Source organism: Orcinus orca, chromosome 11 (genome assembly GCF_937001465.1).
Source record: "Orcinus orca chromosome 11, mOrcOrc1.1, whole genome shotgun sequence".
Taxonomy (NCBI): domain Eukaryota; kingdom Metazoa; phylum Chordata; class Mammalia; order Artiodactyla; family Delphinidae; genus Orcinus; species Orcinus orca.
The window spans coordinates 44,753,732-44,770,479 of NC_064569.1; the positions used below are offsets into that span (position 1 = coordinate 44,753,732).

Sequence of the window (16,748 nt, forward strand, 5' to 3'; positions counted from 1 at the left end):
TAAAGACTCCACGCTTCCAGTGGAGGGGATGCGGGTTCGATCCCTGGTTGGGGAACTAAGATCCCACATGCCCTGTGGCCTGACCAAAAAAAGGCAGGCTAGAATAAGGATTAAACTTTATATACCTAACGTAATGCTAGGTGGTTGCATGTATACATTTTATTTTGATCTGAAAATAGACTAGGCATATATACCTTCCATATTCTTTGGTTAGGTTACTTTCTTCAGGTGTGTAGTATTGTCAGTGTTTATTGTTTGGTGAATCAAAAATATTTCTATAATGGTCACAGGAGCAGAATCTTTTCATGACTTTGAGATTTTAGGCCTTGATAAAACCAGATCCCTAATCTACCAATCTGGGAATTCTTTGTATAGGTAGTATAAGGGTGAAGAAGAGGAGTGCTGGTGTTTCCTGACTTCCTGTGGGTTTGTGATCTCTGTATTTCTGACCACAATAAAATTGTGTCAGATGATGAAAATAGGGTAAATGACAAGGTAGGGCAAAATAAACTGTAGGCAGGCATTATCTTTTCCTATATATTTTCTCTATCTGAGGCAACTTGATTGTGGAAGAGAGGCACATATACTTCTCTGTAAGCTCTGAAGCTCCGATGATGCCGTTATTCTTTTTCACTTTGCAACTCCTTCTCAGGCCATACGATGATCCACCAGCTAGGCTGAATAGTGGAGGGGTTGTGTAAGGCAGAGTAGCACTCCATGGGGGCTCAGTTGTATCCTACCCGTGTTCTCCACAAGCAGTTGGTGGTCATGTTCAGACTTAAGCTACTTAACCTTCAAAGATCCTTTTTCTGTCCTGAGAATTAATTAAACTTTTTGCTTTATGGTTCCTGGTACATATGAGATATTGCCACACTGACATGTACCCACAAACTGGTGGCATAGTTGGTTATTCCTTGGGATAGAGGCATGGGATTGTGCTGCCTAAAAACACTGTGCCTAAAAGGGCTCTGCCCCCCAATAGAATTGCCCATATATTTCAATTGAGGGCTCTTGCTCTAGTAAGTCTATGTAAGCACCAGTCTTATGTAGGTTTTCCTCTAATTTATTTGGTTCACAATTCAAATGCCTTTGTTCCTTAAATGTTCTACTTTGACTAGACATTACCTATGGCCAGGGAACTTAGAACTGTTTTCTTTGCAGAAGGGAGAGAAAGGATGTAGGGTCATGGAAAGGACTGCTTTACATGTTTACTCAGCTGGTTGACTTGGTTTGGATACTGTCAGTATTAAGGTTTCCATTACTTGGTTCTGCTTAACAAAAAGTGAAGCGACGTAACAGAGGGAATGTTGAAATAAAAGTGAACCTCAGTTTCTGAGTTTTAGAAGGGAAATAACACATCACCTGCTCTACTTCACAAAGTTGTCTGGAAGATGATATGAAATCATAAAGTTAAATCAACAGTTTAACTTAAGATACTGTTAAATTGTTGGACGAAAAGAATTCTGCATCAAACTGTGCCTTGAGGATTTTTGCCCAGTGAGGAGGTTCTTTATCCAATCTTAAAGAAAGCAGAGTTTCTCAAGAGTTTCTGGTACATATCCTCTCTTTTTTTTCTTTTTTTTGTGGTACGCGGACCTCTCACTGTTGTGGCCTCTCCCGTTGCGGAGCACAGGCTCCGGATGCGCAGGCTCAGCGGCCATGGCTCACAGGCCCAGCCACTCCACGGCATGTGGGATCTTCCTGGACCAGGGCACGAACCTGTGTCCCCTGCATCAGCAGGCGGACGCTCAACCACTGCGCCACCAGGGAAGCCCTGGTACATATCCTCTTGCACCTGAATCTTTAAGGTAGAATGGTTTGTTCATTGTTTAGGGTCCTAAAAGGAAACAGATGCATACCCAAACGGAGTAATTTGAGAAAGATGTAATAAAGGGACTATTTACAAAGGGACTTAGGGAAACCAGTGAGAGGGAGTAGAGTACCCTATGGCCAGCAATTACAGAGCCTACGTACTCTATATCTAAAAGGTCAAAGAACTGAGAGAGATGACCAGAATCTAAGAGTGTATGGAGAGAACTATGGGCTTCAGTAGAGGTATGCAGCCAAATCACGGTATTCTGGCAGGGAAAGGAGCTAGGAAAAGAAATACTCTGGTCTCATTCTCCTCCTGCCCTTTGATATCCTACTGGTATATATCTGGTTAGCCAAACCCAACTGGAAGCCAGAGGGCAAGGGAGCCTGTTCATACACTCTATATGGTCAGCTTCCAAGGCATAAAGCAAGGTGGACAAGAGTGGCTAGTGCATCTGGAAGGGTGAATGGATTCTTGAGCAATGTGTTTGGCTGTATGCTTAACTGAGGATTCTTTAGTTATTTTGACTTAGGGTTTAAAAACATCAATTTTATACTTGAGAACTAGTTTGAGTATCACCTGGTATGAATGTAAAAACTCCCTCTGGTATTAAAGGGATGTAGACAACAGATTGCTACTGTAGTGGTAAGAGCCATGAAAGAGTAGGGGGGAGGAGATGAGGAGCTGGAGATGGTGTCAGGTTTACTTGAGCTAAGAGGAAGTAGTAGAAGTGCTGAGAGTCAGCTTTGAAAACCAGGTATGGGGGCTTGCCTGGTGGTCCAGGGGTTAAGACCCTGAGCTCCCACTGCAGGGGGCCCCGGTTCGATCCTGGTCAGGGAACTAAGATCCCGCATGCCATACCGCGTGGCCTAAATAAATAAATTAATTAAATAAAACCAGGTATGGTGGGCAGATCCGTGGTATGGGTTCTCTGGCTCAGGTGCTGCGTGTTCCAGAGATAACTTTCTGTTTTTGTTTTGTTTTTAATGTTATTTTTTTTTTCAGGGAGGAGGATTACAGAAAATATTCCTTTCTTGCTCTGATATGATTTAATGTCTAATTCATATTTCCACTTGAATTTCAATAAAATTTATTAATCTTATGAATTTTCTATCTGGAAATGAAGTAGGGTGATGCCAACCTAGGCTGAATCCTGTGCTAGGTCATACTAGCCTGTGATAGCCTAACATATCAAGAAGTTTTCAATGGTTGGAATGTGCTCTTCTCGCTACCCATCTCTATCAAATTTTTATAACAGCTTTATTGAGATATAATTCACATACTATACAATTCACCCATTTAAAGAGTACAGTTCAGTGGCGTTTGTATATTCACAGAGTCCTGCAACCATTACCATACTTTTAGGACATTTTCATTACCCACCCCCCAAAGAAACTCTGCCCACTTAGCTATCACTTCCCAGTTCTTTCATTATCCCCCTCTCCCAGCCATAGGTAATCACTAATCTACTTCCTGTTTCTAAAGACTTGCCTATTATACACATTTCATATAAATGGAATTATGTAATCAGTGGTCCTTTGTGACTGCCTTCTTTCACTTAGCATATTTTCAAGGTTCATATTATAGCATGTATCTGTACTTCTTTCCTTCTTATGACTGAATAATAAGCTCATGTATAGATATACCACATTTTATGTATCCATTTATCAGTTGGTAGACATTTGTGTTGTTTCCACGTTGGGCTATTATAATGCTGCTGCGAAATTCGTGTACAGGTTTTGTGCAGACATATGTTTTCAGTTCTCTTGGGTACATACCTAGGAGTGGAATTGCTGAGTCATGTGATAACTCTGTGTTGAACCATTTTAGGAGCTGCCAAACTGTCTTCCAAAGCAGCTGCATCATTTTACATTCCCACCAGTAGTGTACAAGGGTTCCAGTTTCTTCACAGCCTCACCAACACTTGTTCTTTTAGCCGTCAAAGTTACTTTTGAGTAAAGTCATAGTCTTTTTATTACAGCCATCCTAGTGGATATGAAGTGGTATCTCATTATGATTTTTTTAAATAAATTTATTTATTTTATTTATTTATTTTTGGCTACATTGGGTCTTCCTTGCTGTGCATGGGCTTTCTCTAGTTGCAGTGAGCGGGGGCTACTCTTCCTTGAGGTGTGTATGCTTCTCATTGCGGTGGCTTCTCTTTGTTGAGGAGCATGGGCTCTGGTCGTATGGGCTTCAGTAGTTGTAGCACGCGGACTCAGTAGTTGTCGCTCGCCGGCTCTAGAGCTCAGGCTCAGTAGTTATGGTGCATGGGCTTAGTTGCTCCGCAGCATGTGGGATCTTCCCGGACCAGGGATCGAATCCATGTCCCCTGCATTGACAGACGGATTCTTAACCACTGAGCCACCAGGGAAGTCCCTCTCCTTATGATTTTGATTTGCATTTCCCTATGGCTCCCTATTAAAGGTTTAATATCCTACTCATCCTTCAAGGTACAACCCAAACATCTTACTTGAGAAACTTTTCCCTCAGGAATTGTTTCTTCTTTCATGTTCTTATACCATTTTGCTTGGATCCCTATTAGCACACATATTTTTTTCTGCTAGTTATCTAGATTGTACGCTCTGGTTTGTGAAGTACTTAATGGCTTCTTGTGAGTGTGTGTTTAAATTTATTATGAAATATTTCACTTACACTCTTACTCATCTGTGAGTCCCCACTGCATCAAGCAGGGCTTGGACATATTTGCATTCAGATATTTATTGAATGATTCAAATAATGCAAAGGGTCTCATGAGTGAATATTAGGAGGTCTGTTACTTTGCAGGGAAAGTGGACTTTCTCTTATTAGGAGACATTATGACAGAACTCAGAAAATAATGTATTTTTAGACAAAAATGTTCAGATGTGTTATATGTCCCAGAGACCACTGGCTTTAGGAACTTGTCTTGTGGATCATCAATATCCAGGTTGTAATAGGAATTTTGATGTCAGGCCACTGGATTGTGTATCTGTGAGACTTTCTTAGGCGTTTATTAAGATGATACACAATTAGCAAATCCCCTAAGTTTATTTTACTCCTTTTAGCAAATATCCATGCTTATACTCTATGCCAGGAACTTCACTGGGCACTAGACATGGGATGGAGTTTTCTCCTGCTCTGGTGACAGTAAGAGTTAAGGGCTTAGGATGGGGATAACTTTGATAGCAAATGAATGGATACAGGGTTTGTGAATTTTATTAAACCAGGCAAAATGAACACTTGATCAGAGAACCGTATTTTCAGAATAAAGACAGTGTTTCAGTTACATTAATTTTTAAGTAGCTCATCTGACTGGATCATTCTTTTAAAGATCTGATGAAAACTTAGTGATTGGGAAGTAGGCCTTGTATCACTTCTACCATTATGATCTCTTGCAAGAGAGCAAAAGGAAGAATGCCCTCTTGTCTCCTAGTTTCCTGTAACTCAGCAAGACAGGAAACATAAAGTTCCTTGCTACAGGAAGACGGGAGTTTGATTTTTCTTTTTCTGGATGAAGATGAAGGAGTTATATATTTCTCTATCCCCATACTATAAGCCCTTCCCCGGATTATTATCCCAGAGATTCTTATGGGATATTTTATAGGACAGTTCTCTAACCATCCTTCAAATACCACCCCACCAATCTTTAGGAAATTAAAGTCTCTTCAGTATTTTATCTAAAAGGCCTCAGCCCTAGACAGTAAAAGAAGAACAAGACATAAGGAATCGTTTTATAATCTAGACATAAGTAACTTTCTGAGGAGGTCAGAGAGAGGTAGTTCTGAAGATGGTCAGGGCCTGCTTACTAAGTAGTTATCTCGCTGCCTGCCTCATAGGCTCAAATCTCTTCATGTGCTTTCCATAAAAACATCTCTCCAGAGTTTTCCTGGATCCTTAAGAACTTCTGGGGGGTGGGGGGACTTCCCTGGCAGCGCGGTGGTTAAGAATCCGCCTGCCAGTGTAGGGAACACGGGTTTGAGCCCTGGTCCAGGAAGATCCCACATGCTGTGGAGCAGCTAAGCCTGTGTGCCGCAACTACTGAGCCTGCGCTCTAGAGCCCGCGAGCCGCAACTACTGAGTCCATGTGCCACAGCTACTGAAGCCTACACACCTAGAGCCCATGCTCTGCAACAAGAGAAGCCACTGCAATGAGAAGCCCACACCACAATGAAGAGTAGCCCCCGCTCGCTGCAACTAGAGAAAGCCCACGTGCAGCAACGAAGACCCAATGCAGCCAATAAATAAATAAATAAAAATTAAAAAAAAAAAAAAGAACTGCTGGGGAAGCATCAAGTCTCTGCAGACAAATAACAGCTCAACTTGGGTGAGTTATCCATATTCTGCAAAGGAAGGAGAATTTTGTCCTTTAATTATAGAAGAACTCCATTTTTTAAAAGACTCCAAATTTTAAAATAATAACGGTTACTGACAGTTTATATTTGCTGTATGCCAAACACCATGTTAAGTACTTTATATCCATTAACTCATTTGTCCTACCTTTCTTTGCCTTCTTTCAGCTTTTATGTATGGCTGTTTACTATGCAAGGGGAGTGGCCCTTCTAGGAAACAGCCAAGTCCTCTCCCTGCTAGTGTTCTCACACACCTTTTATTGATAGATTCTAGTCTCCAACCAACCTCAAATTTGGTGTTCCCTAGCGTTTGCATTCAATCAATTCGTCTTTGCAATCCAGTGTTCCCTGTTCTGCCTTGGTAACGCATTGCCCATAGGCATCTGGGTTTCACTGGAAGATCCAAAGCCAAAAAGTCCTTGCCCTGAGATTGCTTCCCACCTTTAGCTATCATAACTGAGTTTACTCCACTTCCCAGAGAAGTAGTGCAATACTAGAACGTTCTAAAAGCATTAATACCGCCTTTATAAGCCTATATTTCTAAGGTGGTGCGTTAACTTTTAGCTAAGAAATCAAACTTCCAGGCTCTTCCATGCTAACTACCAGGCTTTTCACGCCTTCCCTGCATAGTATTTTAAAGGTATTTAAATGTTTACTAACTGAATAAATTAACCAGTATTTATTCGAAAAGTATTCAGCATATATCCATCAAGCAGATAACTTCAAATTCTGCCAGTCTGAATTTAACTTCTATACTTTTTCCTGACCTCCCTTCATGTCTAATATCTCCTAACTAGTCTTACCACCTCTGGTCTTCTACCCCTCCGAACCAGCTGGGATAATGCACCTAGTGTTAGCTTTCTCAGATATATGTTATCATGTCATTTCTCAGCTTATAAACCTGTTCATGTTTCCCAGTCAGAATTAAATCTCCTTCATGAGAAGACTCATACCTAGGGACTTCCCTAGTGGTCCAGTGGTTAAGAATCCACCTTGCAATGCAGGGGACGGGGTTTGATCCCAGTCAGGGAGCTAAGATCACACATGCCGCAGGGCAGCTAAGCCCCCATGCTGCAACTACAGAGCCCTCGAGCTCTGGAACCCGCCCACCAGAACTAGAGAGAAGCCCACGCGCCACTATTAGAGAAGTCCGAGTGCCGCAAGGAAGAGCCCACGTGCTGCAGCTAAGACCCGACGCAGCCAAATAAATGAATAAATATTTTGTAAAAAAAGAAGACTCATACCTACCTTTTCTACTCGATAACTTTACATATTTCTTTGCTACGTGATAATATGCTACCATCCTTTATTTCTAAAGGCAAATCTAATACCATCCCAGGTGTCTAAGATTCTAGGACAAATATGAGGGCCTTGTTTTAAACAGTTCAAATCTTGCTCTTCATTTTTTAGCTTAGACTCGGACAGAGAACCAGTGGCCTCAGAGAACCATTACAGACCAACAGGAGTCAAGAGAGACAATACTGCCCCACCCTTCTCTCGCCCAGTAAGAATATCTCAGTCCTCTGGACTCTCATATATACTGCCCTGTTCTCTTTTATGTACATAGGTAAACAAGGATCATTAGTTTACATTAGTTATTATTGTCTCTCCAAATAGTTTCTTTCGGGAAGCCAGATAAGCTTTACTTAGAGGCTTTCTTGACCTTTTTTACTGAATTCTCTTGAAAAGAGAATATTTTTCTGTTTTTTCTCTTTGGAGACTATATAGTAGTTTCAGAAGCTGTTTGGGAATAGCAAAAGAGAAAAGTTTTGGGTTTTTATTTTCTGAACTACATCTTTTTTTCTAGGAATTTTTCTGGCCTTGCAGCAAGTTTATCATTGACTAAGACATATTTTTAGATTATAACTAAGACATTAGTGTTAAAACCAAGGTTATAACCATGGTAGTAAACCAAAAGCTTCTTTTCAATTTATTTCTTTCCTCAGTTACCCTTGTGTTCTTTTTTTTTTTTTTTTTTAACATCTTTATTGGGGTATAATTGCTTTACAACGGTGTGTTAGTTTCTGCTTTATAACAAAGTGAATCAGTCATACATAAACATATGTTCCCATATGTCTTCCCTGTTGCGTCTCCCTCCCTCCCACCCTCCCCATCCCACCCCTCCAGGCTGTCACAAAGCACCGAGCCAATATCCCTGTGCCATGCGGCTGCTTCCCACTAGCTATCTACCTTACTGCGTTTGTTAGTGTGTATATGCCCATGACTCTCTCTCGCCCTGTCACAGCTCACCCTTCCCCCTCCCCATAACCTCAAGTCCGTTCTCTAAGAGGTCTGCGTCTTTATTCCTGCTTTACTCCTAGGTTCTTCATGACTTTTTTTTCTTATATTCCATATATATGTGTTAGCATACGGTATTTGTCTTTTTCTTTCTGACTTACTTCACTCTGTATGACAGACTCTAGGTCTATCCACCTCATTACAAATAGCTCAATTTTGTTTCTTTTTATGGCTGAGTAATATTCCATTGTATATATGTGCCACATCTTCTTTATCCATTCATCCGATGACGGGCACTTAGGTTGTTTCCATCTCCGGGCTATTGTAAATAGAGCTGCAATGAACATTTTGGTACATGACTCTTTTTGAATTTTGGTTTTCTCAGGGTATATGCCCAGTAGTGGGATTGCTGGGTCATATGGTAGTTCTATTTGTAGTTTTTTAAGGAACCTCCATACTGTTCTCCATAGTGGCTGAACCAATTCACATTCCCACCAGCAGTGCAAGAGTGTTCCCTTTTCTCCACACCCTCTCCAGCATTTATTGTTTCTAGATTTTTTGATGATGGCCATTCTGACTGGTGTGAGATGATATCTCATTGTAGTTTTGATTTGCATTTCTCTAATGATTAATGATGTTGAGCATTCTTTCATGTGTTTGTTGGCAGTCTGTATATCTTCTTTGGAGAAATGTCTAGTTAGGTCTTCTGCCCATTTTTGGATTGGGTTGTTTGTTTTCTTGTTATTGAGCTGCATGAGCTGCTTGTAAATTTTGGAGATTAATCCTTTGTCAGTTGCTTCATTTGCAAATATTTTCTCCCATTCTGAGGGTTGTCTTTTGGTCTTGTTTATGGTTTCCTTTGCTGTGCAAAATCTTTGAAGTTTCATTAGGTCCCATTTGTTTATTTTTGTTTTTATTTCCATTACTCTGGGAGGTGGGTCAGAAAGGATCTTGCTTTGATTTATGTCATAGAGTGTTCTGCCTATGTTTTCCTCTAAGAGTTTGATAGTTTCTGGCCTTACATTTAGGTCTTTAATCCATTTTGAGCTTATTTTTGTGTATGGTGTTAGGGAGTGATCTAATCTCATACTTTTACATGTACCTGTCCAGTTTTCCCAGCACCACTTATTGAAGAGGCTGTCCTTTCTCCATTGTACATTACTGCCACCTTTATCAAAGATAAGGTGTCCATATGTGCATGGGTTTATCTCTGGGCTTTCTATCCTGTTCCATTGATCTATCTTTCTGTTTTTGTGCCAGTACCATACCGTCTTGATGACTGTAGCTTTGTAGTATAGTCTGAAGTCAGGGAGCCTGATTCCTCCAGTTCCTTCTTTCGTTCTCAAGATTGCTTTGGCTATTCGGGGTCTTTTGTGTTTCCATACAAATTGTGAAATTTTTTGTTCTAGTTCTGTGAAAAATGCCAGTGGTAGTTTGGTAGGGATTGCATTGAATCTATAGATTGCTTTGGGTAGTAGAGTCATTTTCACAATGTTGATTCTTCCAATCCAAGAACATGGTATATCTCTCCATCTATTTATATCATCTTTAATTTCTTTCATCAGTGTCTTATAGTTTTCTGCATACGGGTCTTTTGTCTCCTTAGGTAGGTTTATTCCTAGGTATTTTATTCTTTTTGTTGCAATGGTAAATGGGAGTGTTTTCTTGATTTCACTTTCAGATTTTTCATCATTAGTGTATAGGAATGCCAGAGATTTCTGTGCATTAATTTTGTATCCTGCCACTTTACCAAATTCATTGATTAGCTCTAGTAGTTTTCTGGTAGCATCTTTAGGGTTCTCTATGTATAGGATCATGTCATCTGCAAACAGTGACAGCTTTACTTCTTCTTTTCCAATTTGGATTCCTTTTATTTCCTTTTCTTCTCTGATTGCTGTGGCTAAAACTTCCAAAACAATGTTGAATAATAGTGGTGAGAGTGGGCAACCTTGTCTTGTTCCTGATCTTAGTGGAAATGCTTTCAGTTTTTCACCACTGAGGATGATGTTTGCTGTGGGCTTGTCATATATGGCCTTTATTATGTTGAGGAAAGTTCCCTCTATGCCTACTTTCTGCAGGGTTTTTATCATAAATGGGTGTTGAATTTTGTCAAAAGCTTTCTCTGCATCTATTGAGATGATCATATGGTTTTTCTCCTTCAATTTGTTAATATGGTTTATCACATTGATAGATTTGCGTATATTGAAGAATCCTTGCATTCCTGGAATAAACCCCACTTGATCATGGTGTATGATCCTTTTAATGTGCTGTTGGATTCTGTTTGCTAGTATTTTGTTGAGGATTTTTGCATCTATGTTCATCAGTGATATTGGCCTGTAGTTTTCTTTCTTTGTGACATCCTTGTCTGGTTTTGGTATCAAGGTGATGGTGGCCTCGTAGAAGGAGTTAGGGAGTGGTCCTCTCTCTGCTATATTTTGGAAGAGTTTGAGAAGGATAGGTGTTAGCTCTTCTCTAAATGTTTGATAGAATTCGCCTGTGAAGCCATCTGGTCCTGGGCTTTTCTTTGTTGGAAGATTTTTAATCACAGTTTCAATTTCAGTGCTTGTGATTGGTCTGTTCATATTTTCTATTTCTTCCTGATTCAGTCTTGGCAGGTTGTGCATTTCTAAGAATTTGTCCATTTCTTCCAGATTGTCCATTTTATTGGCATAGAGTTGCTTGTAGTAATCTCTCATGATCTCTTTTATCTCTGCAGTGTCAGTTGTTACCTCTCCTTTTTCATTTCTAATTCTATTGATTTGAGTCTTCTCCCTTTTTTTCTTGATGAGTCTGGCTAGTGGTTTATCTATTTTGTTTATCTTCTCAAAGAACCAGCTTTTAGTTTTATTGATCTTTGCTATTGTTTCCTTCATTTCTTTTTCATTTATTTCTGATCTGATTTTTATGATTTCTTTCCTTCTGCTAGCTTTGGGGTTTTTTTGTTCTTCTTTCTCTAATTGCTTGAGGTGCAAGGTTAGGTTGTTTATTCGAGATGTTTCCTGCTTCTTAAGGTGGGCTTGTATTGCTATAAACTTCCCCCTTAGAACTGCTTTTGCTGCATCCCACAGGTTTTGGGTCGTTGTGTCTCCATTGTCATTTGTTTCTAGGTATTTTTTGATTTCCTCTTTGATTTCTTCAGTGATCTCTTCATTATTAAGTAGTGTATTGTTTAGCCTCCATGTGTTTGTATTTTTTACAGATCTTTTCCTGTAATTGATATCTAGTCTCATGGCGTTGTGGTCAGAAAAGATACTTGATACAATTTCAATTTTCTTAAATTTACCAAGGCTTGATTTGTGACCTAAGATATGATCTATCCTGGAGAATGTTCCATGAGCACTTGAGAAAAATGTGTATTCTGTTGTTTTTGGATGGAGTGTCCTATAAATATCAATTAAGTCCATCTTGTTTAATGTATCATTTAAAGCTTGTATTTCCTTATTTATTTTCATTTTGGATGATCTGTCCATGGGTGAAAGTGGGGTGTTTAAGTCCCCTACTATGAATGTGTTACTGTCGATTTCCCCTTTTATGGCTGTTAGTATTTGCCTTATGTATTGAGGTGCTCCTATGTTGGGTGCATAAATATTTACAATTGTTATATCTTCTTCTTGGATCGATCCCTTGATCATTATGTAGTGTCCTTCTTTGTCTCTTTTAATAGTCCTTATTTTAAAGTCTATTTTGTCTGATATGAGAATTGCTACTCCAGCTTTCTTTTGGCTTCCATTTGCATGGAATATCTTTTTCCATCCCCTTACTTTCAGTCTGTATGTGTCCCTAGGTCTGAAGTGGGTCTCTTGTAGACAGCATATATAAGGGTCTTGTTTTTGTATCCATTCAGCTAATCTGTGTCTTTTGGTGGGAGCATTTAGTCCATTTACATTTAAGGTAATTATCTATATGTATGTTCCTATTCCCATTTTCTTAATTGTTTTGGGTTCGTTATTATAGGTCTTTTCCTTCTCTTGTGTTTCTTGCCTAGAGAAGATCCTTTAGCATTTGTTGTAAAGCTGGTTTGGTGGTGCTGAACTCTCTCAGCTTTTGCTTGTCTGTAAAGGTTTTAATTTCTCCATCAAATCTGAATGAGATCCTTGCTGGGTAGAGTAGTCTTGGCTGCATGTTTTTCTCCTTCATCACTTTCAGTATGTCCTGCCACTCCCTTCTGGCTTGTAGGGTTTCTGCTGAGAGATCAGCTGTTAACCTTATGGGGATTCCCTTATGTGTTATTTGTTGTTTTTCCCTTGCTGCTTTTAATATGCTTTCTTTGTATTTAATTTTTGACAGTTTGATTAATATGTGTCTTGGCGTATTTCTCCTTGTATTTATCTTGTATGGGACTCTCTGTGCTTCCTGGACTTGATTAACTATTTCCTTTCCCATATTAGGGAAGTTTTCAACCATAATCTCTTCAAATATTTTCTCAGTCCCTTTCTTTTTCTCTTCTTCTTCTGGAACCCCTATAATTCGAATGTTGGTGCGTTTAATGTTGTCCCAGAGGTCTCTGAGACTGTCCTCAGTTCTTTTCATTCTTTTTTCTTTATTCTGCTCTGCAGTAGTTATTTCCACTATTTTATCTTCCAGGTCACTTATCCGTTCTTCTGCCTCAGTTATTCTGCTATTGATCCCATCTAGAGTATTTTTCATTTCATTTATTGTGTTGTTCATCGTTGCTTGTTTCATCTTTAGTTCTTCTAGGTCCTTGTTAACTGATTCTTGCATTTTGGCCAATCTATTGTCCATTCTATCTCCAAGATTTCGGATCAACCTTACTATCATTATTCTGAATTCTCTTTCAGGTAGACTGCCTATTTCCTCTTCATTTGTTGGGTCTGGTGCATTTTTATCTTGCTCCTTTATCTGCTGTGTGTTTTTCTGTCTTCTCATTTTGCTTATCTTACTGTGTTTGGGGTCTCCTTTTGCAGGCTGCAGGTTTGTAGTTCCTCCTGTTTTTGATGTCTGTCTCCAGTGGCTAAGGTTGGTTCAGTGGGTTGTGTAGGCTTCCTGGTGGAGGGGACTAGTGCCTGTGTTGTGGTGGATGAGGCTGGATCTTGTCTCTCTAGTGGGCAGGTTCACGTCTGGTGGTGTGTTTGGGGGTGTCTGTGGCCTTATTATGATTTTAGGCAGCCTCTCTGCTAATGGGTGGGGTTGTGTTCCTGTTTTGCTAGTTGTTTGGCATAGGTTTTCCAGCACTGTGGCTTGCTGGTCGTTGAGTGAAGCTGGGTGCTGGTGTTAAGATGGAGGTCTCTGGGAGATTTTCGCCGTTTGATATTATGTGGAGCTGGGAGGTCTCTTGTTGATCAGTGTCCTGAAGTTGGCTGTCCTACCTCAGAGGCAGAGCCCTGCCTCCTGGCTGGAGCACCAAAAGCTTTTCATCCACAGGTTGACATGCTGAATTCATCTTCCTTTAAAAACGTTGAGGTACCTGCTCGCAGCTCCAGATCAAACTCCAAGTGTCTCAAGGTCTCAGAACTTTCCCTCACTATTGGCCAGACCCGGGAGAACGCACGGCGCGCCTCAAGCTGGTAGAACGTCCTGCCGGCCTCTGCCGCCGCAGGCCCGCCCCGCACCCCTTGTGTTCTTATTTGGACAGTCGTAGCATCATTGATAACTTCCTCTTAGGAATATTCTCTCACATTAGGAAAGGGGATAGATGAACTCTAGCTGAGGCAGGTGATCTCATCTGCCAGTGCTTGGCACATGATATGATGCTGCTAGAGTTGCTTCTGCTATCATTGTTACTGTTGGCATCATCATCACCCACAGGCCTAGAATCTCTTATTTATTTATTTAGGGGCGGGGTGGGGGTGTGGCACACTGTGCGGCTCGCAGTATCTTAGTTCCCAAAACCAGGGACTGAACCCAGGCCCCAGCAGTGGAAACGCCGAGTCCTAACCACTGGACCACCAGGGAATTCCCTAGACTCTCATATTAGAAGCAGCTTGGCTTTCTCAGCTAAGGATCAATAATGGCAATTCCTTAGAGATGAGGAAAGGCATATATTAGTGAATGATCTCCAGCAGTGATCTTATTCTGAACTCAGGAACAGCCATGATTAGAATATAGTTGATAATCTTCTTGGCCTCTACTTTATTTATTTATTTTTTTAATATTTATTTATTTATTTGGCTGCGCCCAGTCTTAGTTGTGGCATGTGGGATCTTTGTTGCTGCATGCGGGATCTTTAGTTGTGACGTGTGAACTCTTAGTTTCGGGATGTGGGATCTAGTTCCCTGACTGGGGATTGAACCCGGGCCCCCTGCATTGGGAGCATAGAGTCTTAGCCACTGGACCACAAGGGAAGTCCCTTCTTGCCTCTACTTTAAATCAGATGGTGCACTTACAACAGTAGTGATAATGGAGGGGGCCTAGACCACTAGTATTTGATTATTATTACATGTCTACTAATTCAGTGGAGATTTCAACATCATTCTTAAAGTATGTACTGCCATTTCTAGCACTGAATGTATGACTTTTAGGTTTATTTGCCCTGTTTTTGTCTTGTTTTCTGAAAGTTGCTGAAAAACATGCATGTGCCCTACCCTGCACTTGTCGACTGTCACTACCACCACAGAGGAATAATTCATATTCTTCTGGCACATGGATTGTTCTATATGGAAAATCCTAGTGTAAGTGCTGGCAAAGAGAGGGGGACAAGGATAGGAAATATAAAGGGTGTATCAAGAGCTACAATAGGTCATGAGGCTTTGGGCCATTCCAGAATGTGGTATTGGGTTTCTTCTTTGCTGCAGTATAGAGCTGAGGAATGAACTGTGTATTTGCAAATGGGTACACATTTGTGATTATGTATAGTGACAGAAATAGGTAGATACTTGCTTCAACATATTTATCTTGAGCAAAGATTTTTATTTTAAAGTTTGCTAAAGATCAGAGGCATGAAATGTAAGAGGCACATTTCACATTAAGATTCTTTGGGGGGAAGATTTCCCCTCTTTGATATTCATGTTTCCCTTTTTCTTCTGTTACCACTCTAATCCCTTACTACTACTACCAAAGAAGAGAGAGAGGGGGAAGACCTGGAGATGCATCTAGTATTTTATAGGGAAGTAATTCCAAACAGATTTACACTACACAGTGCTTTAAGCCAAGGGAGAACTGGAATATGAGTATGATATAGTAAAATGCACTATGTTATAGGTAATTATGCAAATTTAGAGGATTATGAACCACATATATGTATATACACTAGAAGCCTGATTAGAGCATAAGGGTATAAAATATGCCATGAAAGAAATGGATCCATGTTCCAGTCAACCTGGTAATTTTTCTCTTAACAGAAGTACCCCCCTACAGAAGGGGCCCCAAAATGTAGCAGAGTCTGGTTGCCTGTCCTGGTATCAGTAGTGAAAAATTACAGATGTTTCACCCCAGATGCTGGATTTCCTTAACCATACTTTTATCTATTATTCATTCATATTTAAACTTTTAAAAACTTGTAAATAACTTATGACTAAACCCCTATCAGCATAGTAACAAATTTCATTTTTTACTACCTGGCGTGGTAATTAGTATTTCATTTTGTTTGTCTAATCTTATAATAATTTTCAAGTTCCTGCAGGTATTTTGCAGTCTCATATTCTACAGTTTTATGAATAATCTATGTTCAACTTTTCTATACCTTCATCATTTAATAAATTTTTATTAGTTCCTCTGTGATTTTTGAATGGAACCTAGATTTTATTAGTCTTGTCTCATTACACAGTTTACTTAAGAGGCATACATTAATTGTGTCTCCAGCATCTGTATGATAAAAACATTCCTCTATAACTAAGTACCTTTTTTCAAAACCTTTATCAAGCTTATTTTGGCCTCTCATTTCCCCTGAAAGTTAGGTAGGACAGTTAAATATTTTCTTATTTTATGGCAGAGAGGAATTCCTTTAGGTTTCTTTTTTAACTCTCTTTTTAAAAAATTAATTAAGGGCTGCATTGGGTCTTTGTTGCTGCCTGAGGGCTTTTCTCTAGTTGCGGCGAGCGGGGGCTACTCTTTGTTGCAGTGCACAGGCTTCTCATTGCGGTGGCTTCGCTTGTTGCAGAGCACGGGCTCTAGGCACATGGGCTTCATTAGTTGTGGCATGCAGGCTCAGTAGTTGTGGCTCACGGGCTCTACAGCGCAGGCTCAGTAGTTGTGGCGCACAGGCTTAGTTGCTCCGCAGCATGTGGGATCTTCCCAGACCAGGGCTCGAACCTGTGTCTCCTGCATTGGCAGGCAGATTCTTAACCACTGTGCCACCAGGGAAGCCCTTTTAACTCTTGTGATGACTTCATTGCTGTTAAAGTTTGGAATCATTCTTTCCAAGGGGCCAAGATCTTCCTCACTCTTCAGCATCTAAATGTATAATTCTT

At 40.2% G+C, this 16,748-nt stretch overlaps 1 protein-coding gene across 5 annotated transcripts in view; it reads left to right on the forward strand.

Annotated features, from left to right (window-relative positions):
- RBMS2 (RNA binding motif single stranded interacting protein 2) overlaps positions 1-16,748 on the forward strand; it is a 104,190-nt gene that overhangs the window by 68,684 nt on the left and 18,758 nt on the right. The window contains exon 1 of one of the 5 annotated variants that reach the window (XM_033436018.2): positions 3,362-6,119. The exons of the other annotated variants lie outside the window; for them this stretch is intronic. The gene's annotated coding sequence lies outside the window, so the exon portion shown is untranslated. Of the gene's footprint in view, positions 1-3,361; positions 6,120-16,748 lie in introns of those variants that run through there. 5 annotated transcript variants of the gene reach the window in all.